Genomic DNA, 25,095 nt, shown 5'->3' with positions numbered 1-25,095 from the left:
CACTGATGGAGTCACTCCATCATAGAATGCCACTAGGTTGCTTTCCATCTTTGGTGAATCTGTGGTTGTTGCTACAAATTAGCTCCCTGTCCTCCTTAGCAGAAGTCCTAGGAGGATCATTTCATGATCTTCCTAGGCACAGAGATGAGACTGAGAGGGTGGTACTTCCCAGAACCTTCCTTTCTATAGATGAGCACAGAGCACAACTTTCCCTTTTTCCAGCCCCCTGGTTGGAACCTGACAAGCATGACTTTTCAAATATCATGGAGAATGCCTTGGCATTCTGTAGCTGTATCAGCCAATTTCCTCAGAACCCTAGTTGTCAGATCAAGGTTAATTTGTTCCCAATGCATTTCACCAGGTCCCATAGTCCTATGCACATTCAAGTTCCTCAGGTGGTCATGAATATGATTTCTACTTACAGTGGAAGAGACATTGCTTCTGCCAGTCCCCATCCTGCTGTCCATTCACTTGAAAGGTGTGAGAAGAGAGGTTGCTGTTGAAGACTGAGTCATAAAAGTTGTTCAGTTCCTCAGACATCTCAGCTATTGTTACCAAATTTCCAGCATTGTTTGTAAGTGATGTACAACTTTGACTTTTCTGATTAACATACCTATAGAAGACCTCCTTATTCTACTTTGTGCCCCTTGCTGATTTCAATTCCATGTTCATCTTGTTCTTTCTCACCCCATCCACAACCAAACTTTGTCTCTATATCATTTGCAGCTCACCAGTTGTAGCTTCAAATGTTGGTGCACTTGCTTCTTTCTGTTTTTGTCTGACCTGTAGCACCCTACTCAGCCATGCTGGTCTCTTGCCTTTGTTGCCCAGTTTCTTGTTTCTGGGAATTTCCAGCTCTTCTGCTCTATGGGAGACTTCCTCAGACATCTGTGAGCTCTGTTCCACTCCCTTGATCCTCTGGGCAGTTTCCCAGGAGAGCCCACTGCCTATCTCCCTGAAGAGCTCAAAGTCTGCTTTCCTAAAGTTCAGGAGCCTAACTTTACAGCTTACCTGACCCATATCCCTCAGGACTGCAAACTCCATCAGTGCATGGTCACTGCAGCCCAGGCTGCCTCCACTCTGGATGTCCCTGCTTCACTCCCTTCTCTTGGTGACCATCAGCTCCAGTATCACATCCTCTCTAGCAGTGCTATCTCCTGGCTCAAGAAGTTTTCCTCCATGCATTCCAGGAGTCTCCTGGATTTCCTGCAGCTTGCTGTGCCACTTTCCCAGCAGTTATCAGGGTGGTTGAAGTGCCCCAGCAGGACAGGAGCCAGCAAGTGTAATGCCTCCTGCAGCCTGAGGTAAGACTTAATTATTAGGCTCCCCTTGATCAGGCAGCCTGTAGTAAAAATACTTCCTGGACTGGGAATAGAGCATAGTTACAGCTACCAGAGAACTGAAGGGCAAATCACAGGAACCCCAGGAATTTGGCGTGATATTTCTCAGTATTTTGATGGATCCAGTAGTGCAGGATTCTGTATTAAAACATAAATCACATGTAGGTGGTATACCAGAAGAGTATAATTTTACCATAGTTAAAAGTTTAAACATTTAAAGATGTAGTAAAAATTGAGAGTGAAGAGGTAAATGTAAATTGTACATTTGTGAATATTTTGACCAAAAATAAGGCTGAACAGAATAAATTTAATCTCTGCATAAACAATGCAGGAGGAAAAATTATGGAAATCAGTTTTCAGATTAAGTTGCAGAGTTCCAGTTTCATTACAACCACACTCGGAAGCACAATTACACAAAATTCAATGATTAATTTAAAAAATATCCGATATATTGTATTCAGCTATAAACCACTTTTTTTCTCCTTCCCCTTTCTCCTTCCCCATAACCTTTTTTTTCAGAAAGATTTATAGGCTTATGAAAGAAAAGAAAAGAAAAGAAAAGAAAAGAAAAGAAAAGAAAAGAAAAGAAAAGAAAAGAAAAGAAAAGAAAAGAAAAGAAAAGAAAAGAAAAGAAAAGAAAAGAAAAGAAAAGAAAAGAAAGAAAACAGTTTTATCCTCTTTGAGGAGTTGAGTTATTGATTGGAAAAGGCAATTTGAGAGACTAGAGAAAACCAGACAACACCAAAATTGGATTAAGTAGAAGAGAAAAATAGCAAGACCAAACTGTCCTCCAGGTAATTTCTAGTGTAGAGAAGCCAAACACAATGGTATTTTGGTCTAGATTATAGAATTCCTTTTGAGATCTGCCATGATTTTTATTCCCTCTTCTTACTATTGAACAATTGATATTGGACTCTGAGGATTGTAGTTTCAAAAAGATGGAAGTTAAATGACAGTTATTTGATAGGAAAAAAATATTTTAAAAAGAGAGAAACAAGAAGAACTCCAACCAATTATATCTGAACATAAAAATTAGAACTTATGCAAAATCTTTCAGTATGCTTTGACAATGCTTAGCTTATTTGAAAATCTCCTGAATTTATTCCTTTACTTTTCAAAAAAAGTTGTCAAAAGTTGGTTTCTGTTGTGATTGGCACTATTATCAGACTTTAATTTCCATTCTGTTCCTAACAAAACCACCAGAATTGACAGGAGTAAGTTTAAGAAAAGAAGGAAAATTCAAGAGTCTCTGCAATGTAATAAGCAGTTAAAAGTACATAAGCAAATTTGACACGGACTCTTATTGTTTTAAGGATTACTAATGTGACTCCTCCTTGATATTTGAGTTTAAATGGTGATTTGGGGTCTCCCCTCCCCTCCCCTCCCCTCCCTTCCCTTCCCCTCCCATATGTTCCTGGGAAGAAGAAAATTTAGACAATTTTGAGCTTCATATAATTGAAATTTCTTTATTATAATTCCCAAACTTCAAGGTAATGCAACTCAGTGTATAATCATGCCAATACTAAAAAGAAAACTATAACAATCCTTTGATATGATAATTTACCATCAATCTCTGTCAGCACCCTAATTGCATTGAATGATCTCATCTCCTGACAAATGAGGCCAGGTACAAAACAATGTGTATCTTACATGTTCATTTTCATAAATACTAATCATTCAACATAAGGATGAAAAATGGGCTTGTCAACACTGAAAATGCATTGAGAGTAAATATAAGAAAGCAAGAAACACAGTTGCTGAATGTTGATTTAACAGGGTTGTGTCTCTGTCTTCTCTCTCACTATCCACTAATAAAAAGAACTGCTGCTGCATTCTATGTTAGATGTAAGTCTGTTGGGTTATTGTAATGACTGGCAGATGCAGTGTTAGTAAAGATAAAATAAGGGAAAAATAACTTTTCTGAGGAGTTTCTAGCTTAGGATGTACATGTCAAGAAAAGTTGATAAAATTCTATTGTAATAACCGTGTGGCACTGTAGCAAAAAGACACATTCATCATTCGGTTGTGCAAAGGCAACACACTTTTTTGGCATGGATAGTTCTTTTTCTGTACTTTTTCTTGTCATGTCCCTTCTACTGGCAGCATGTGAAAGGTTGAATTCATAGCTTTGTTTCTATTGTGCCAGAATCTTCTGGAAATTATGTCTGAATTACACATTGATTTTGTTTTCTGTGCTGTCTTATCACTCAGACTTAATCCAAAATTCTACCAGTGACCTCAGCAAAGCAGTAATTTGGGTTTTCACTGGCCAAATACCATTTGCCAGGGTCTTACCCAGCATGGGTATTGGAAGCTGCAGGGAAACTGAAGGCAGACAATGTTTCTTACAGTCACTGAGGTGGTCTCTGATGACCTGGTTCACTTCAGATTTTCAGCTTTCTCTGTCCCTGCAAGGGATCCTGGGGCCAGCAGCACCATGTGTTGCACACATAGTGAAACTGCCAAGTTTTTGGCCGTCTTGCAAGGTTGCATTTCTTTTCAGGACTCTTTATGGTCAAATTACACCCCATGGTCAGTCACCCTATGTCACATATGGCTGGTGTGCACCCTCCAAAGTCAGTTTTGTACCTGGGGTAAATGAACTAAGCCAGGCTGGGCACTCTGCATTAACACTTTGATTCACAAAATGGCTGATGCTGGAAGAGTAGTCTGAAGTACATTTGGTTCAGTTCTGGAATTGCTGAATGCCAGACTTGCTTATAAAGTCTGAGGTGAAGAAGGCATTCATTACCTCTGCCTTTCATACCCTGTGTCATCAGATTTCTGGCCACATTCAGCAAGGGGCCTACATTTCTTCTAACATTCTCATTCCCACTTACTTATTTAGAGAATAAACAAGTATCTTTGGCATCCCTTACCCATATCAAGTTCCAGGCAGGGTTTGCTTTCTCTAGCTATGTATTAAGCAAGCTCAGACAGTGTCTCTATGATCCCCTCAGAGTATTTGTCCTTGATTTGACTTTCTTTCTTCTTCTGTTTTAATGTTTGAGTTTTCTTAGGACCCACTTGTTCATTCCTGTCCTGACATTTTAATCTTATTTCCTGCTCACTAGGATAGATGACTCTTGATAAATACTTTTGTTAAATACTACAGCTTTCAAACCACAACCAGTTTTTTCTAGTTTGTAAGTACTAGGTACAGCAAAGCACATCTCCTTCTTGAATCCTCTGTCATTGGCACCACAAAGACTTTCATCATGCTCTCCCAGAAACTTCTGGACTATGTGCATTAGTGTGTACATAGAGTGTCAAAGAGACACTCCAGCATTCTGAGTTTCCAAAATCATCCTATTTCATATTTGAGTTTGTGAGATTTAGGTTTGGGAGAGACTAGAATGTTAATCGTTAATGACTCAAAATTTTCTGTTGTTTTTGGCAGGGTGTTTTATTTGCAAACTTACGGGGAGAAGGAGAGATTTTTGATCTGGATGTTGAGCCAGATAAGGAAGAAGACTGGTAAGAAACAGACCCTGCAGACAGGGGATGGTGTTTTCATCATCCATATCCTCCCTTCGATGGCTGGCTCAGTTGTAAAACTTCCCCTTGCCTCCCTCTGCTCAGCCAGGGAAGATGGGGATTTATGTTTTTATGGGACATTCACAAGTGGGCCTGAAGTATTTATCCTTTCTGATGGAACTTAACCATGCTGAAGCAAGAGGCAGCAATTGTGGCTTAGAAGGCTTCATAAACCATCAGATGTCCCTGAACCATTGCCTTTCATTTCTGGGACCTTCCACCAGAGGACTGAGCAAAATTCACTGTATTGCAACAGACAGAGTAAAACTCCACTCCCAGAGGAACCTACCTGCATGTTTCCACCTAAATATAAATGTGTATTAACACAATGAACTTTATGTTTCATGGGCTTTCCCTAACCTTGGATGGACCAAGACTGTGACCATCACTTCAACCAAGAGACAACTAAATGGCAACAATCACATCTTGCTGCTGGATCCAGGTGATGATACCTTTCTATTCTTATCCTTTCTCTTTCTTTTCCTTAAATATTTTATTGCTATACTACTATAGGTAATACTAACCAAAACATCTGCATAACCTCTTTCCATTGCAACCAAATTGCTCTAAAATTAACACTATATATTTATAAACACTCATGATTCAGTGTCTTTTTACTCTAATCCACACCAAGGGACCAATATTGTTAATTATTATTAACAATAATGTGGATTTCTATCACCTTCTAGGATGACTCAAAAGAGGGTTTTGTGATTTTATTTTTCCATATAAGGGTAGCTGCTATCCACTTATATGAAAATATTTGAGGTCACCCCTTCTAGGCCCAGTTTTGTTGATTCTGTGTTTGCTTCTCTTCAACTTCTCTAGGTTCTTCCCTTTTCAGCCCTGTACATCCCTTCATTAGAAGGCTGCTGCTAATGCTCCCCTGGCCTCATTCTCACTTTGAAACCCATCACACCAGATCCATCATCCTCCTGGAAAAAAACCCTTTCTCCACTTACTGAGCTGAATCCCATCTCTCCCAAGAATCTGCTGGTCAATCAGCATCCCACAGGCATGGAAGCCAAAACCCTGTTGCTGATTCCAGCTCTGCAACCAATTGATGGCATGCAGTACCAGTGACACTTTCTTAACAACCCTTTTCCCTCAACAGTAGGAGTGAGTAAAATGCTACCTGGGCCCTCATACCTGTGACTGCCTATATTGATATTGTCCAGACTGCTCCTGGCAGTATCCTTGGTTCCCACCTGAAAGCACAGCAGATTGTAGATGTCAAAGACTTAGACTGGCCTTGACAGTCTTCACAACATCCTGGGTAAGGGCTCCAGAAACCAGCAATCGAGTGCTTTTGTTTACTGGCACAAGGTACTGTTAATTTGCACAGAAACAGTAACCAGATTTCAGTGTTGGGTGAAATGATTACTAGGTAGCTCATCAATCAGTGTGAGAGTTTGGGTAAAATGCACTGCAATGGGATAAATATCACTCCCCTGTTACCTTGGCTTTCAATCAAGGCAGTAAAAGTAGGAAGAGAGTGCAACTTCCTCTGAAAGATTTGTTATACTATATTACAAAATATTGTAATACAGTGCAAATAATAAAAATTAGTTTTTCTTACTACCATGCCTTCAAAAATTTCCATCAATCTTTTATGGCAGATTTCTTTTCTAAGTTATCTCTTTGACTTCTCAACACATTAATGTCTTTAGTATTCTCAGTTAGAATACTAAAGAATACTCCATACGTCAATCAATTTACAATCACATTTCTCTTAAGCTGTTTCTTTTTCATAGTGATGCACTTTCTTTTCTGATGACTTCAGAACAAACTTAGTAGCGATGGCTTAGAGGTGACTTTGTTATTAACCAAGATAATCGGAAAGGTGTTTAAAGCCACAGAGGAACTGTAAGCCCCATAACATTTGGGAGGCATATTGCTTCAAGGATTGCACAAAGGGCTGTAGTTATCCTTACTTTGCTGAACATTAAATGTGTCTTGTCCTCAGACCTGCCTGTGAAAAAAATTTTGGTACAGAAATGAACTCAATGGAGTCTGGACATGAGATCCATCATTCCTAGACCTTGCAAGGCTAGACCTAATGCCTAATTGTTTGGAAATGGAAAATATCTTTGGGGAATATATTAGCTTTCTGGCCCTTATAAAGAAGTACATTAATAAAAACAGTTTTGGACAGAACTTTTTAAGGGTTCTGTCTGCAGCTGGACAGTTTTACTATTTTCTACTTTTCTGATCTCTTATTGTTTGATGACAGGATTATAAATCACTTATGGACAATGTTAAGTTAAAAGAGTAATGAGAAAAGGAAGCCTGAATCCCTTCTAACTGTACAATAGCACTAGCTCATGTATATTTGAAAGAAAGATGAATGTTAAAGGAATGGGAAGAAAAGAATCTATAGGGTTAAAATTTATTGTGATTATTTTTAACTTATTAAATTTTTGCCTAAAAGTTAAGTAAAATAGTATTTGAATTGTTTATTCATTTCACTTTAACTTTTTTTAACATTATTTTTCTTGTTTTTCTAACATTGCCCATGCCTAGCCATTTGCAAAAATGAATAACGATATTCATTTTTCTTTCTTAAAATATAAGCTGTTACCTTCAATTAGTAGGCTACTATTTTAGAGTTAGTACTTTCTGAAAATTATGCCCTACAAAGAATACCAGGCTCCATAAATATTTGTCTGTTCAATCTGCACCTCTGTAGTAGTTTTTTACAGTAAAGTCTTTTCATTCCTAAGCAAGAGGATGGCCAGCTGTGGAGAGGAGGCAATGTTGCTTATCTCTGTGTGCTTGATTGTAGGGTCCTGAAATGGTAGCCTGAGAGCTCACAGGTGTTTTTTGGAAAGACTGCAGATATGCTCTTCAACACTTCAGTCTTTCCCTCTATTTTAATCATCTTTATGGAATGAAACTTGTATCAAGGCAACAGGAATGACTTTCTGAGAAGCAGAAAGTTTTAGTGTTTTAGTCCCTCATCATCTACAGAGAAGTGCAAAAGGTTAGTTTTGAAAAAGAAATGGGTATGTGCAATATCAGGCTTAAATAGCAAAAGCATTACAAGTTCTTGTAACTTTTATGAATACACTAATTTTTCTGTGAAGTATTTGAGAGGGAAAATTAATGCACCTGTAGCTCATGCTAATATCTCTATGTGACTTGTAGTGCTGATGCTTGCACACCACCAATGCCAAAAGAGCAGAACAGGAGATAGAAACATAAAGTTTTGCTTTGCTGACTACTTGAGAAACCTAGAGCAATTATCGCTGTAAATTTTGCTTTGAGACTACAGCAGCTGTGAGGAAAAGCTCAGTTTGTGGCTGATTCTGAAATGTGACTGGTGCGTGTAAATCTCTAGGTGCACAGCAAGTGTCATTTAAGGATCTAGCCCTTTGCTTATGCCCAGCATCTCAAATGATGCTGAGACAAATTTATAGCTTTTAAAGATGGAAGAAAGCATGTAGATTCAATTACGGGAGGAATTTGTCCTAGAAAAACTGTGAGGAACAGGACCTAGGGTAATTAACTTGCTTGTGAATTAAAATAAACTTAGCGAATAAATTGCTCTGAAATTTCAAAATGAAGCTGAGCTTAATGAATTTTTGTTGCATATTGGAAAGAAATAATTGAAGGAATTACTTTTCATGTCTTTCAAAGAAGCTTGTTCCTATTAATTAATTTTATGGGAAATAAGAATGACATAAGTGACTTGTATTTGTCTTTTCAGGGGGTTAAGAGCAGAATTGATTGGCTTGTTTTTAGGATCTTAAACATTGTAGAAGGGAAATAAATTGTCAGAGAAATTACTTTTGCCTTTAATTGATCCTAAACAATGTTTTAGCATGGAGTAAAATTTCTGTAATTAAAATTACTGCTTTGGACTTCTTAGTAGAACATTCATTTGCAGAGTATTATTCTGGATCTTGATTTTTAATCAGGTAGTAGGGCTTTAATTCCAAAATCTTTTTTGATTAAACCCAATTTACAGTGGTATTTGTCCTGACAATACTGTAATTCTTTATGTTTTTTTATCAAAACCAGTGGATTTATATGACCAATTCTAGTCTGAGACATCAGAAAGCTCCACTTGAATGAGCTTGTTCCTTTATTTTTACATACATTTGCCTTTCAATGAACAAGAATTCTATGCCCCATATATACAAGGTTAATTGTAAAAGGAAGTGGATCGGTCTCCCTCTCTCTTTTTTTCTTCTTTCTGTTTTTCTTTCTTTGTCTCACTATCCCAGCTCTGGACCATTGGCTCAGCAGGACCAGTGTAGGATCTAAGAACTGATAATATTTGTTCCCTCTCTGTCTCTTTTCTGCCTTTATTTCTGTGTCTGGGCAAGGTGTGGCCCATGCTCCGTACTAAAGTTTCTTCCATATCATTACTAGGAAAAGAGTTTTAGGGCAATATTCAAGACAGAGAAGCAACCCAGGATGAAACAAAACCAAAACAAAAATACCCAAGATAACCTTCTCTGAAACTGCAATCAATTTTTCTCAACTCTTGAGTGTTTGGCTTCTCATTAACATAATCCTCATCCCTTATGGGTAGAAAACAAATTAAACAAAATATCTGCATCCAATTAACAGAGCAATGAAAAGGAAACATATCCCATATGTGCAATGATCACACTTGAAAATTGATAATTAGGTTTCCTAAGTATATTGTCTATTATGAGAGTAAGGAAAACTGGAGTTTATGTTCTCATGTGTACTTTTAATTAAAGGCATAGAGTAGCATTAAAAACCAATAAGTTTTAATTGACATAAACTCTTATAAGGAGGTAAGATTCAAATGTTGTGTTGAAAGCAAAGGTTTGAAAAAACAGGTTTCAGAGCTTTCAAATATCAAGTTAGTGCTGACCACTTTCTATCTCACACTCATTAGCATAAAAATATGGGCAAAGGTGAGTGTCTTGCTACTAATTCTTAGCCTCAGGTTCAGATGTGCAGCAAACATACCTAAGTTCTTAATCACCTATACTGAAAGTAAAGCTTCAGTGAGCTGGTGAAATTGCATTGATTTTGAAACTGATCAGAGGATTAATTTAATTGCTTTAGGTTATTGTTGGTGTGGAGAGTTTTAGGATTCAGTTAGATTGCTAGAATCTAAACGTATATTCTGGGCTTCTTGTGGTTCTCATGCTTTCTTCTTTGCTTCTGTACCATATCATAAGTATAATTATACTATTTCTCTCAAATTTCTTTTGGTTGGTTGGTTGGTTGGTTGGTTTTTCTTTTTTTGTTTGTTTGGGTTTTTTTTTTTTTTTTGTTGTTGTTGTTGTTTGGTTTTTTTTTTTTTGATAATTGCATTTTCCTATTTCTGGCTTTGGCAATATTTAAAGTTAAGTACTTCATTACTTGTCTAGAAGTCACAGTATTTCTTGTGTGAATTTAATTATTGATTTATTGTATTTTCATTTTCTTTTACATTTGTGGGTCAAAAATGAGTATCAAAACACCTCAAAGCCAGTCAATTGTTATTCAAGGAAGTTTAAAACCATCCTATAAAAATACTTCTCAGAATAAATTTGACATATTTCTGAAACCTGCAGGATAAAATATAATTTGGAACTTAAGGCTGTCCAGATTATCCCTGTAAATCTAATAATATACATTTTTTTGGTGTTGTTGAAGATCCCTCCTTTTTTCCACAGACATGTCCCTCCAGGAGAACCATGCATGTCTAGCACACATGAGGCTGAGAAAATTTGTCATATATTGAGTATATTTTCAGATTAAGACCCACCCTTACTCTTTTCCATTTGAAAAAGTTTTGAAAAGAGTATTCTTAAAGTATTCTAAAAATAAAAATTACAAAGATAAAATCAGTCAAAATTTGGGAAATGCAGAATTAGAGTTACTTTGTTTCAGTAATTTTATTTAGTAAACTTGTAAAGATAATTTCTTAAGTATAGGTTTCCATATACCTTTTTTAGCTTTAACAGGATTCAAGTAATGAGATTTTTGTTGATTTGGGGTCCTAGGCTTTTTGTTGATTTGGGGTCCTAGGCTTACATAAAGTTCAACAAAGGTCCAAGTTCCTCTGCTGAACTTTATGTAAGCTCTACTGTATAGGAAAGATAAGTATGTTACAGAAAGACTGAAGGCTATGGTGAGACTTATGGTGAGACTTAAAAAAAAGTTTAACACTTTCTGTCATGAGCAATGCTAATAATTCCACTTATCATTCACCCATACCTGGAACAGAAAATGATTAGACTACATTGTGGGATTAGTGTATCATCACTAATTCCTCTGTTAGATTTCACATTTTTAGGCCCACACTTCAGAACAGAGAAGAATAAAGATGTCAGTTAAGACAAATGTCTTACAGATCTTTTGGTGGGTCTAGGGCAAGTGACTATGGGCTTTTTGCCCTTTCCTAACAGCCCAGTATTGGTCAGAAGCAAGGACTAGATTGTTATATGGGTCAGGTTCTCCCACCACAGCTGGGAAGTAATATTATTGACTGTCCTCCACTGCTGCTTGCTGCCTTCTCCTCAAATGTGTGGTAACTGTGGTCCTCTTTTGGCTATGGTGATGAACCAAGTTACAACCACTTCAGCAAGCCTGAAGAAGGAGCCACTGTAGTGTGTCCTGTAGTGATGATCTGGTCTCTGAAACTACAAGGATGAATACAGCGTATTTATCATGACATTAAAATAGACTAATTGATGTACAGCTTATATTTTTTTGGTAAGGTAAGATGATGAGGAAGCAAGAGATGACAGTCTATAATGGTTTTTGCTGGGGTAGAGTTAACTTTCTTTATAGTAGCTTGTACCTTGCTATGTTTTGAAAAGAATGTTGATGACACAGACATGTTTTAGTTAGTGCTGAGCAATGCGTACACAGTGTCAGGGATTTTTCTGCTCTATGCTGTCCCATTAATGAGTAGGCTGGCAGCAGGCAAGAAGTTTGGATGGGTCTGACCACAACAGACAAAAGTCGTATACCAAGCCACATAATGTCATGCTCAGCAATAAATGCTGGTGGAGAATAACAGGAGAGGGAAGGGTGTTTGGAGTTATGGCATTTGTCTTCCAAAGTAACCATTACATATGCTGGGGCCCTGCTTTCCTGAATATGACTAAACATCTGGCTGTCTGGAAAAAATGGAATGAAATCTTTGTTATGTTTGGATTAGGCACACAGCTTTTGCTTTACCTATTACTCTGTCTTGGTCTCAATCCTCCAGTTTTTGCCCTTTTATCCTCTAATTTTCTACCCCAACCTACTGTGGGTGAGAATTAGTGTGCTGCTGTGTGATACTTATCAGTCATCTGTGGTTAAACCATTACGTGGTCAAACAATGAACCTTTTTGTTATCATTCTGTTAGGGAGATACTCCTAAATTAACCAAAAATTCTGAAAATATTTATAAAGCATTGCAAGAGCTATCTTGGAGTAATGCAATTGCCTAGAGTTATTTCTTATTTTCTTCATATTACAGGGGATAAATAGTTTGTTTTTTTCCTTCCTGGCATCTATTCTCAGTAATTTAGAGCTTTCTAGTTCAGAGACAAAAATTGCTAAAAAAATAGGAAGAAAGAAATGAAAAAATATATTTATGGTTAAATATTTTTCAGTAATATAGATTAGTTATTGTTGTAGAATCATTTGACGCTTTCCACCTGAAAACAATTTTTGCATATACTTGAATGTGGTGATGCCTTTCTCATCTTGTTACTCATTTAATAATGAATTGAGATTATTTAATAGAAAGAGAAGTGTGTTGGAACTGATTTAATAAAGAAATAATTGAAACGGAGCAATGCACCTCTGACTGCTACCCTAATTGTGGTTGTTACCAGTCTGCTTCCAGAGCCTAAGTACTTCATACAGATAGGCTTTGTCTGCCCAGCACTATCTTATTTGGGATGGGAGAGCCTTCAGATGCTCAGATGGGCTTCAAAGAAATGTCTTATACACTTGACAGAGCTAACATGATGGATGCTAACGTATCTACCCTGAGGTTAAAAGAATAGATGAAAAGATTCAGGTGATGTACAAATTTTTCATTCAGGAAGACAGCAGCAAAAACTCATCCAGTGGTGGATGAGTGGTTGATTTCTCCTTTGGTGAGAAAGAACTGCGACAGACTTCAATCTTTCCAATCTAATGAATAGAAAGAAAATATGATTTAATGGAAGCCAAAATTTCTAACAAGTGAAGATTAGGGGGAATTTTGAAACCAAGCAGCACAGTGGCAATGATGTCAAAAAGTTTCCCTTTTTATGGCTTTCCCATGCATTATACATCTCACCTAGTTATCACATAAGATCAAGTCAATATTATTCCAATATTTAAAGAATGGTAACAGAATTTGCAAGCACACACTTGCTATTTTGACGCCGCTGATAAACATAGGGCATCATAACGAGTAGCTGAAAGTAGATGTCATCAGATAATAATGAAAGAAATTAATGAAAGGATAGTTACTGATCAGTATGAAACTATCTGTAGTTGAATACCTTGCCATCATTACAATCTCTTGAAAAGATGTGAACAGAATGGGTCAACTGCAATTGTGTGTGGTTCCTAGAGCCTAAAAAAAAAAATATAACTGTACAAGCAAACCTAGCTTAAATGAGTGTTATTTATCACTATGTAGAATCACAGAATATTCTGAGGGAAGGAACCCAAAAAAATCAAGTCCAGCTGTTAAGCGGATGGTCTATACAGGAATTGAAACCACAGTCTTGGCATCATTATTTTTATGCTCTAACCAACCTAGCTAATCTCAGTCCATATTGGCATTCAGAATGGTCAGAATTTCTCTGAAGAAAAAGTGAGGACTGCCAAGTGATGGGCAACTGAGTTGGCAGAATGCTTCCTCTACCCTTATACCAGCAGATTTCTTCTGCATATGTCACATTCACAGTTTGCTGTTCAGATTTAGCATTTCAATGAATAGAATATCTGCAGGTATAGTTGATCAAGAAAATAGATTCCTATGCAAGAGAGGGTTTGGTTGTTTGTTTTATTTTGCTTTTTATTCTAATTTATTCTATAAGAACTAATGAAGCCTACTGTGATTTTTACAGTGGAATAGAGATCTTTACACTTCCTAATGAATATTTGCATAAGGGTAAAAAAATCAGACATTAATAAACTTCTTGGTAACAAGTCCTCAGAGTAAACTTCATAATTCTGTGTATGTTATTCTGTGTAAACATCTTCAATTGTGTGCTGAATTTTAGAATTTTCAATTTGTTCACAAAAATTAAGCCATGGGACCTATTTGTACAAGACAAGAACTTACAGTTTAATCATTTATATCAAAGAAGAAGTAGTTAGGGAATTGTCCTGAATGCTTATATGTCTGATTGTATTTTTTTGTTTCACTTACATGAAGAATTACTTGTCCTTTGGCATTGACTGTCTTTTTTGCATAACAAACTTCCCCTCAAAGTTTATGCAACACAGAAGCTGAATTAAAAAATTCTGATCATTCCTGCTGACTGCTTTTCTGCTCAGTAAATCAGTTCAGATTTACTATATTTGTCTTTTTACACAGAGCTAAATCACACCTAGATTAGTATAATTTGATATAGGTGGGAAAGGGTGGAGTGTGATTTTCCCATGTGAAATAACATTTAGGAGAGAATTTTGTAAGTGAGATTTAAAAACAATCCAGATGCACGGATTCAACAATCACCTATGGGAAACCTCCTGTATTGTCTGTGATATTTGGATGAGATCAAACTGGATGTTTTCTGCTTGTGTATAATTCCACATTCTTAAATTCTTTTCATTAAAAGATCTAGTGAGTTTGAAATAGATGACATAAAAATTTAGCTAGAAACCTATTTAGGATGACAACTTTGACAACTCAATAATTATTTCTTCTATTCTTACACTTTAAAATCAGCAGGTTCTTGTTAAGTTAACATGGAAAATTCTTAAATATTTAAACACATTTCTTCACGTTTATTGTCATTTTGGTGAAGGCTATGTAAAGATTTGCATGAGAGGAACAGAATCCTGTTCAAATGATTCCCCTCTCAATTCAGTATGTTCAAGATCTTTCCAGAGTAAAAAACTAGCAAAAATGTTTGTCTCTTTTTATGCAGGGTTCAAGTTGACTATATGTGTAAGGGGTTGCTCTTTTATCACCAGAAAAAAAATAGTATAACTTCAGACCTTGAACTGCTTCTTTTGCCTAAAATTTATGTATTCTTGTAATATTTTTTTATCCTTTGGTAAAGAAACAGTTTATGGCATTTTTAATTGATATCTAGGTTGAGACAAAATTACTTCAACAGATTCAGGTAGCTCTACAATTTTTACTGCTTTCATTAAAATGACTGACTTGTGAAAAGGTATGAGATGTTCTATAAATAGAGCACACTTTTGCAGAGTATCTTTTAAAAGAAACAGAAGAGTCAAAGAGATTCTGGATCTTTTTTGCTCTTACAGGCAATTTTTAAATTTAGAATAAAAATATAATTTTAGTAGGTAATTCGTATTCAGTTATTTGTTTGTTTTTGAGTTTAAATTAAATTACTTCCTCCTTGGTTCTTGTGTCTCTGCTACATTTCTTATCACTGGACAAACTGACAATATTAAAGAAGCCAAGCTCCTTTCATCTCTTCCTCAGAGTTTCCTGTCATCTTTCTAGTAAAATTCATTTGCCATTACTCCAGTTCAAATTTCTTTTTTCCTGAAAAGAGATATCCTGACTGAAGACTTTATAAAGATAGGCTATGAGCAAGGTACGGTATTATCAATAGCTTCTGAAAGAGTGTTCATCCTTTACATTTATAAAGGAAACATATAAGATTTCATTAATGGTTTATGAAATAAATGAATATCTATAATCAGAGGGGGTGAATTTTCAAAGCTTCCTGAAAAATCTAAAAAATCTTAGCTATAGGTGCAAGGCATCTGACTTTACATACATATATTACTGAGTTTCATCACGTTGACCCAGCTCAATTCTTTCACCCTTATCAATCTAGTACCAGTCCTTTCTTTTCTTGTTTGACTGTTGCTTTTCCATGTAACAACGTATTTTTACTGGTGTTCAGTTAAATATATTTACTGAATCCTCTAATTTGGGAAACAGATTTTAAAATAAAGTTATCAGTACTCATTTATCACAGATCCCTACCTGCCTTTTTTATTGCTCTTTCTTTTTCATTTATTTAATTTAAAAAAAAAATTGTCTTCCAAAGCTGATTTTAAGCCTTATAACCTATTAATATTAACCTAATTCTTTGTACTTGACTTTATCTTTTTTCTCCTTTTATATGAACTTTAGAGTTCTTGAGTCATATGCTCCTGGTTTTGACAGATCTAGGAAAGTGCATTGTTAATTGGAGAACATAATGGGTTAGTTGTTTCAGAGATGTTGGAAGAAAATAGCTTCTCTGTACTGAGTTAATTTTAGTAGGTAAAACTGGACTGCAATTTATTTTGCTGCTGTCTCAAATCTATTAGCTCCCTTTTATTTACTTTCATACTACGTTTATTTTCCCTTCTGAAAATAAAAACCTTTCAAAACCCACACATTGTTAAAACAAGAGTGGCACATCTTACTTTTTATTGGTTCAGTACTATGTATTGATTATCTATAATCTTTGCTCTGCCCTTATGTATTGGCCACCTTGCCACTAATGGAGCTATTCTTTCACATGAGTAGAGAGTATCTACCCATTGTTAACTTGATAAAATCTGTCTGGGACTTTTGTATATATTCACTTACATCTTCTAAGGGCATGCAAATTGAATTTTCACCTACCATCTAAATGCTAAGACCCAACACTAAATCTCTTACGACCGGATGATAGGACGGTATAGGTGGATGATATAGATGAAAAGACAGGAGATCCTACCCCACAGGTTTTAAACAAAATTGACAGGTGGACTGAGGTCTCCTAAATCTCTATTTTTTTCATGAAGAAACTGCCAATGAAAACTTATATTTGGACTTTGACTGAGTAAAATACACTTTCAAATACTGAAATGTTCAGATCCACAGGTCACAGAATCACAGAATATGCTGAGTTGGAAGGAGCCCACAAAAATCACTGAGTTCAACAACCAGGCCTGCACAGGACCATCCCCTAAAATAACACCGCATGCCTGAAAGCACTGTCAAATTGCTTATTGAACTCTGAGGCTATTGCTTGGACCATCTCCCTGGGGAGCTTGATGCTGCAAATCAGCCTTAGGCAGTTGCTGTTATAAATGCAAAGTTTCCTTTGCAGCAGTATGTGAACGACTGCAAGCATTGATGTCTCGAGAAAGTTTGGAATGACGGAGAGGCAGGTTGGACCTTGCTGTGATGAGACAGTGAACTGCCCTACGCCTTCACCTTAGGGCCTGGATCCCAGCCTGGCAGTGGTGCCAATTATTGGCATACCAGAGGCCAATGACTTCAGCCCCCAGCCCAGCTCCTGAGATGTCACATAACTGGAAATCCCACTTGGGGGAAGGACCTGGGAAGGGCAAGGGGTATTTAAAGCTGAACATGAGGCCATCAGGTAGTCTGGATCATAATTCTTCTCAGAGTATCTATCATCATTGGAACCCAGGAGTTGGTAGCTTCATATGTCCTTTTCTATATAGTTGCTGTCTTTTTATATTTCTTCTTCTTCTACTTTCCTCCTCTTGGAATTCTTGAGTTATTTGAGATTGAATGGGTTTAAAGTTTACTAAGTTGAATGGGCCAAGTTAAAGCTTTGGGTATTGTTTTATGTTGATTAACTGTTGCACTGAACCTTTTGCCCAAAGTCTCTGATTTTCTGAAGTTGTCAGTAAACTCTTTTTTTGGTTGTTTTTACCTCTTGAGGATATCTTGGTGGCATTTCTCCCATGCATCCAGCTCAGAGTGCACAAACAGCCATAAGCCCACTTTGTTGAGCAAGTTCTTTGGGGCCTTACACTGTAGTATGCATGGTATAAGAATTTAGTTTCAAATGAGCTCTTAAATTTGAAGGTAATGGTAGACTAGAAAGGACCTAGCATTTTAAATCACCAGGTATTAAATAATATTCCTTTGCCTAGCATTACAGTTTTCTTGTTTCTTTGGGAGATTTTTGGAATGGGTCCAACAAAATAATGCTTTAAATGTGTGGAAGATTCAGCTACATACTCCAACTATTTTTTGTGCATGTTAAACAAGGCTTCAAAATAAGTTGCATTTGGATCCTAAATATTTAAGTTCAATTTCTTTTATAAATATCAGATATTTTAAGAAACATCAATCATATAATTTGTAAAATTAACACCAGAAGTATTTTATTTATTTTCAAAAAGCTCATTAATACAATGTATGCTTCTGGAGTAAGTATGCATTATTTTATACCTATTGCAATTTAATTTAAAAATAATAAATTGGTTCTCTTGCACTCATTAACTTGTTATAATGGATCTGATCTTATTTTTTTATCTCCAGTGTACTGTCTTTATTTTCAATTACTGTATGATTTGGGGAGTTATATCAAAAAAACATCTATGATCTTGTGAAATTGGTGGAACTAAGCCCTCCAATCTGATTTGGCTTTCAAGAAGAGAAACCGAGTCCAAATTAACCTGCATTAAAAAATGCACCTTCATAATTTTATAAATAGAAATCTCTGACTAATTTACACATTTGAAAATGAGGCAGTTGTACATGTAGGTCACTAATAAGGTACCTTGTTAGCTGTTGGAATTGTACATAACAATTAGGAGTAACTGTGTGCTTTTTAAACACTGGAGCTTAAGCTTAAATTCCCAAGAAAGGAAAAAATTCACAGGGTGCTTTCTGGACTTCACTGATTTTTAAATTTGTTTTAAAGCAAGACGCAGGTGACTTTGGCTAGTACTAATGTAGCCAAACTACATTAATTGCTGCTATCATTCTGCTCCTTATGTCTGCACACAGTAAGAAGTTTTTATGTGTAAAAGGTTTCAGAAGGAGAATATTGCAAAATAGGATCTAATGTGTTCAAATACTGAAAAGTAAAATTACTGTGTTTTGGTTTTGAATAGTAGTATTTACCTAGAAAAAGTACAAGTACGTGTGGTGTTCTTCACCATAGTATAATTGAACAATTTGTGCTCCAAGATATTATTGTCTAGATGTTTATTGCTGAAGAAATTCAGTCTTTGTTGAGCTTTTGATTACTGTTTTTGGAGTGCCTGCATGTATTCCTGAAGACAGAATTTGCTGTGCATTCAGGAAGTAAATCTCAAAACAATGTAAGCACAATGTCGGGCTTTGCACTCTTTTTGTGCATTTGGAATATCTAGCAAGAAAAAAAAAAGGTTAGCGTGGTATTATATAGTACTGTTCTGGTGTTATATAGTATTAGACAGATTGGGTGTTAACAGACAAATTCAATACATGCTGTCTATGGACTGTATTACTTCTGGCCCTGGACACTTTACTGGGAACAAGAAGGATCATGGAAACTAATTATTTAGTCTGATCTTGGTTAAAAGGACCCTAAAGGATTTTCTGAGGAATTTAAATAGTGTCTAACACTATGATTGGTTTAGTAATTTCATTTCAGAATACATGCAACTTATTTCTATGTTTCTAATATAATGAATCTTGTATATGAAACATATAAAGGAAGGAACAGAATACCTGTGTACAGAGATGGTATGGACTGGGCATTTCAAAAGAAAAAAGTATAAGGAAATAACAAAAATTAATAAAACCCACACATACTCAAATTCATAGGAGGAAAAACCCCAAACTCTGCAACATGAATTTTATCTCTTTGTATCTTTGAAAAGTTTATCAGTTCAGAAGCTCTCTGAGGAGCTATGCAACTCTTGTTAGATCAGGTTCAGTAATGGAACTCAGTGCCATTAAGCAAGTATGGTATGAGCATTTGGGAAGAGAGAAAGCAGAGAGTTGAAAGGGACCTTGAGGGATTACACTATTACATCCTTCTGGTCTTAAGTAGTGTTAAGTATACTTAGATCATCCCTGTTACTGTTAATAATTTTGAAATCTAAAAACTTACAGTAAAGATTTTATAACCTTTACAGGGCAGCCTTCACCCTTTTTGCTGTAATTACAGTAGTCTATAATTTTTCACCTGTGGTTCCACCAATACAAAAATTTTTCCACTTTCGTTACAGAAAACCTCAGGGTCCTTTGTATTAAAGCGGAGTATATAGATGCAGTGTTTCCTCAGGATATAATATACTTTTCCCCCTATGCATTTGCTTAAGTAATTAACTGCTACACCCAAAACTGAAGGTGCACTCCAAAAGAGAGCTCCCTGGAGAAAGTATACAAGAATGGCTGTCATCATACATAACACTGTTGTTGCTATACCCCACAATGATAGCCGCCTGACATGATGGTAAGGAACAGCGTTGCACTTTTGGCTCACGATCTATTTTATCTACTCAGCATCTAGCTCCTTTTTGCAGGATTTCATCCTGATCTGTACCTGCTTGTTTGCCATTCTTGCGTTTGTCATCCCCTTTCCAAATATACATCTTTGAATTTATCTTTATTGAGTTTCATCTGACTGATTTTATGCCAGATCTAAAATTCGCAGGTTTTTTTTTAGTTAGATGCGGATTTTCGGGGCCCGGCTAGCTGCGGGGAACCCCGACACTGGGTGGGTGCGGGCCGACCTTCTCCTTGACGCGTCCCGCCGCGGAGCGCCTCTGCCGCGAACACACGCACACGCAGTCCCGGATGGCTGAAGGACGGCACACACAGATCGAAGGAGGACTCGGAGGCTCCGGTGCTGTTCCAACAGGCTTCAATGTCGGGAAGTCCGAAGGGGGAAGGCAGGGAGGGAAAGCGGGACACAGTCCCGATTGAAGTGTACCGGAGCCGGGGTGCGGAACCCCGATCCCGAGCGGGATCCCAACCCCATCCTCCCTATCCCCTCCTCCCACAGTTACAACTTACTTTCTAAGGTATGTACAATGTGTTTCAAGTCAGTACTTTTCTGATTTTTTTAACTGCACTTTCTATTCAATTTAGTTGTATAAAAAAGTAATGTTTCCCCATAATTAATGCAGTAGACCTGTAGTTAAGAAACCTGTTTAGTATGATTCTTTTTTGTCCTCATAAATTCATATTTTCTATGCTTTTTGTAACTTCAGTAATTTTTCTATTTCTATACAATCTGCTTGTAAACATTCTAGCATTATTCTGGGGCCTGAAATGTGGAATGACTGGTTTCCCTTCTTAAATATTTTGTATTCCCTGGCTGTTTGTCTCCTCTTTTATTTTGGTGATGTTAATTCAGAAAATGAATTTAGTTTCTTAAGTCTCTTCCCCATGTTCAGGTATGGGTGTATGTGTATTTTTATCTTTAAAAATAGAGTAGAAAATAATTTTTTCTCTCACAAGAGCCTAGCTTTAGTTGCCTTACAAATGAGAAGTTTTTAATAAACATAAATAAGTAGTCTAAAATTATATATCCTGTTGGTAACAGAGCTATCTCACTAATGTAGATAAACATTTTTCCCTCTTTTTTTTTTTAGTTTCTTATCAGTTATGCTTGAGTATTCAATTTTATGCAGCTCTTCAGAAACTATTTCATGCTTGACATAAAAGGTCACATGCTAAATTTTGCTGTGAAAAATTAAGAATGCAATAAAATAATGGAGGGCCCATGTTACATAAACTGTTGGTAATAACAGATGATAAAAGTCCCAGAATGAAGGCTTTCACCCCAGGAAGAAGGTCAAGGTAAGCTATTCTACCCCATGTCTTTGTGTTTTTTGATACTAGGATTCACCTTTTTCCTTACTTGATTTTGCTTTATTTTCTTTGATGTTTGTTTGGTTTGGTTTGGTTTCTTTTTCTTTTTGTTTCAGAACTGCCCCTCTCCTTTTCTTCTGCTGGCATACACACACTGGAAAGGGGCCTTCCCTTTCCAGGGAACATCTTCCATCTGCAAGTTCTACACACTTTTCTTTTGCCGAGGAAGCTGTAGATAGTCTGTTCAAATTGAATTCAGGTCCAGGTTTGGCATTAAACCCACCCTTCAAGAAGGCCTTATTCCACTGTTTAGTGGGTTGCCTAACACTCGATAAACCTCAATCTCTTTAATTTGCTTTAATAAGAAAGTGAGTCATTCTGTGACTAGGGAGGCAGATAACTGCCAAGGGCAATAATCATCCCAAGAGTACCTCTTAGGGTGTGAAATTGTAGGCATCCAAATTTATAGTTCATGCTAAGCAAACTTTTTGAATGCAGCAGCAGTTCTAGCCAGCTCCCACTGCCCTGCCAGCTAATTAGCAGCGAGAAGAGGTACCAGATGGAGCTGTTGTTAAGTTCCTCTTGGATGAAGCTACTCTTTTTAGAACTTACACCAGCCATTACCTGAGCATTGCAGTTATCCCTGGAATGTGGCTGCACTGATAGATAGCTATTGGATGCACAACATTCAGTTTGTGTGGTGTCTGGCATGGGGAAACCTACATTTGGCTGGCAACTAGGAACAAAGAGAACAAATTGGCAGTGACTCTAGAAATAAGGCAGCTTCTCTAGGCATGCAGTACTCCCTTGAGATAAAATACAATTTTTCTAGTGTCCCAACATCTGCTTGCAAAAGGAAATAGGTTCTGATCTAGGGAGAGTTTATTTCCTTCCTTTATTAAATGAACTCATCATCTCATTACAAAGCAAGCTGAGGGCTTATCGGTGCTGCCAAAATGTAATGAATGACTGACTCAGCTGGGGAGATGTTTCTGTGGTTGAAACTGAAATCAGAAAATAACATGCAAGTCATTCCCTGATACCTTGTAAGTCTTTAGAGGTCTCAGCACATACGGTATTCAATTGCTACTTGGTGGAGGAAATAGACTGGGCACAGTTCTTCTCCAGGTCATCTACATCCAAGTGGTTCTATTGAGAAAATGAAGAACAAAAGAACATTTCTGGTGAATAATACTATTGGTAAAAACTGTTCTGAGATTTATTTTCCGTTATATTCTAATTATATACTTTTTTCTAATTAAATATAATATTTGAATTATAGAAAATATTATCTAATTACATCTATATTTTAAACTTATATTTTGCATTTTTTTCTAATTTATCAATATTTTGTGTTTAATGTGAATAACTAATTCACTCAACACGTACAGATGTTTAAGAAAATACAATCTATTTGACCATTTCAGCATGCAATCTTATTCATATTTACTTATATTAGACTCTAGAAAAATTACTTCCAATGACAGAAAGATATCTCTGCTGCTTTCATTTGCATCTGAAAATTAGGAGTACCACATGTGCAATACAGATCCAAGGCTATACTTTTTCTAGAAGCCTTCAAGAGGAAATTGAATGGAAAAAACATATAAAATTAAATGTGCTAACATAGCATATCTGGAATCTGAATAAAATTTCTGGTTGATGTCTAGTCTGAAAGCTTGTAGATTTATTTTTAACTCATTCATAAAACATTTTTCTGAGTTATTGTGTCTAGACATAAGTTATTACTATACACTGCTTGGAAATATGACAGATCATTAAAATGTAATGAAGATTTGTAAAAGTTCTAACAACTTACATGTTTGTAGAAGAGCTTAATTTAGGTTTCATTTGCTCATCTTCTACCCAAAATTGAAACGTAATGATGGAGAAACTCTCAAGATTCTTATCTTATCCTGGTACGCTTTGCTGCTTCCCTTATACATTGAACTATTTAAAATTAATTTATATAGCTCTAGCAGGTTATCTCCAACTATGCAAATAGGGTAGATAGTTTAATATTTGCATGACAACTATCTTCAGATAGTAATTTTGTATCAGATAATTTGTATCCCTTGCTCTAAATCTTACTGGCAGGAAAACAAATTGTATAATGAAGGAAAAATGCCAGGTTGACACCCACTGTTTTCAGCCAGTGCAGTACTCTGTGAAAAGTGGGGTTAGCAGTCTATAAAAGCTGCATTTTTCTGGAAAGGGGGGAGGGTGGGGATTAAAAAAACCCAAAAACTATATGCAAAATTAATATGGAAGTAAACCTAATGTATGCATTCAGAAACCATCACTGTACACAGTGTTCCTGGTGGAATATTGAGCAGTATAAGTATTTAGAATTCAGCACATATTCTCTGAATACAAGCCAGAATAATGTACACATAGTAAATGAATGCAAAGAACTGAGAAGAATTGTAAATGTGGTTTGGTTGACTATAACTCCTGAGAAGCGTGTAGAAAGAGAAAAGCTGATCTTTTATATTCTGCGTAACTGAACAGCCAGTGAGCCTGTCTTCTCTAGCTGCTCCTCTTTGTGTGCAGCAGCCTTTATTTTGGAGTACTGATTGGTGTCAATGGGAATGGGAAGAATGGGATACCTTCCCACTCATTTTGAGATATATGTAAAGATGAGTCATATCCAGAAAATGTTACATTAGTTTCAGCAACAAAGCAAGAAAATCACACCAGTGTTTCTGCATTTTCATTATGATCTGTGGTAGAACATAAAATACTATGATATTTTTTCACAGGAAGAGAAGTGTAAGGAGGGGACAATGAATAGGGCCAGAGACACTTTCTTGTGTGCATGTTTTTGTGTACGTACATAGATACACACACACATATATAGATATGTACATACTGGCATACATACAAAGAAATACTTTTATGAATTGTTAAATAATTAAATGAAAATATCTAATGTAGTGGCATTTATTTTATTGATATGGCAATTGCTCTTGACTGTACCTTGTATGTAGCTGTATGAAGACACAATGTCAAAGGGAGAAAATATTTCTTTATTATTGTCTTTTCTTACTTTGTAGAGCTAGTTATTTCAATCATTGAGGAAGTCTAGGGTATGGAAGATTTAATTTTATGCAGCTCTCCAGAAACTATTTCATTTATATAACATAGATATGGAAAATCAAACATATATTAGTATTTTATATACATTATGTATACATTTGATAAACAAGACAAAAAATGCCCTCCATATGAATGATGAATATTACAGTTAACTTTGAAAGTCTTGGATCTTATTTTCAGTGTAGGGTGTGTTTAATAGTTTGCTTTTGCTTTAACCCACATAAAGGTGCAGACACACTCTCATTGTGAATGTAGGCTGGATAAATCTATGATTTGAAGGTGGAGCTGCATAGATGTATAGATGCAGCCACAGCCTTAAAATAGTCTCCCAATGATGGAAAAAGGCAAAGCAATACATAAACTTTATACATCCCTGATGGCAAATTCATATTGGAGTTTGTTGTCAGATCCAGTGTTTGTTCTCAGGTCCAGATGTTTGTTGTTGGAAAT

Source organism: Agelaius phoeniceus, chromosome Z (genome assembly GCF_051311805.1).
Source record: "Agelaius phoeniceus isolate bAgePho1 chromosome Z, bAgePho1.hap1, whole genome shotgun sequence".
In the NCBI taxonomy this organism is placed as follows: domain Eukaryota; kingdom Metazoa; phylum Chordata; class Aves; order Passeriformes; family Icteridae; genus Agelaius; species Agelaius phoeniceus.
The sequence above is the reverse complement of the archived record's forward strand: the minus strand, read 5'-3'. Positions refer to the sequence as shown.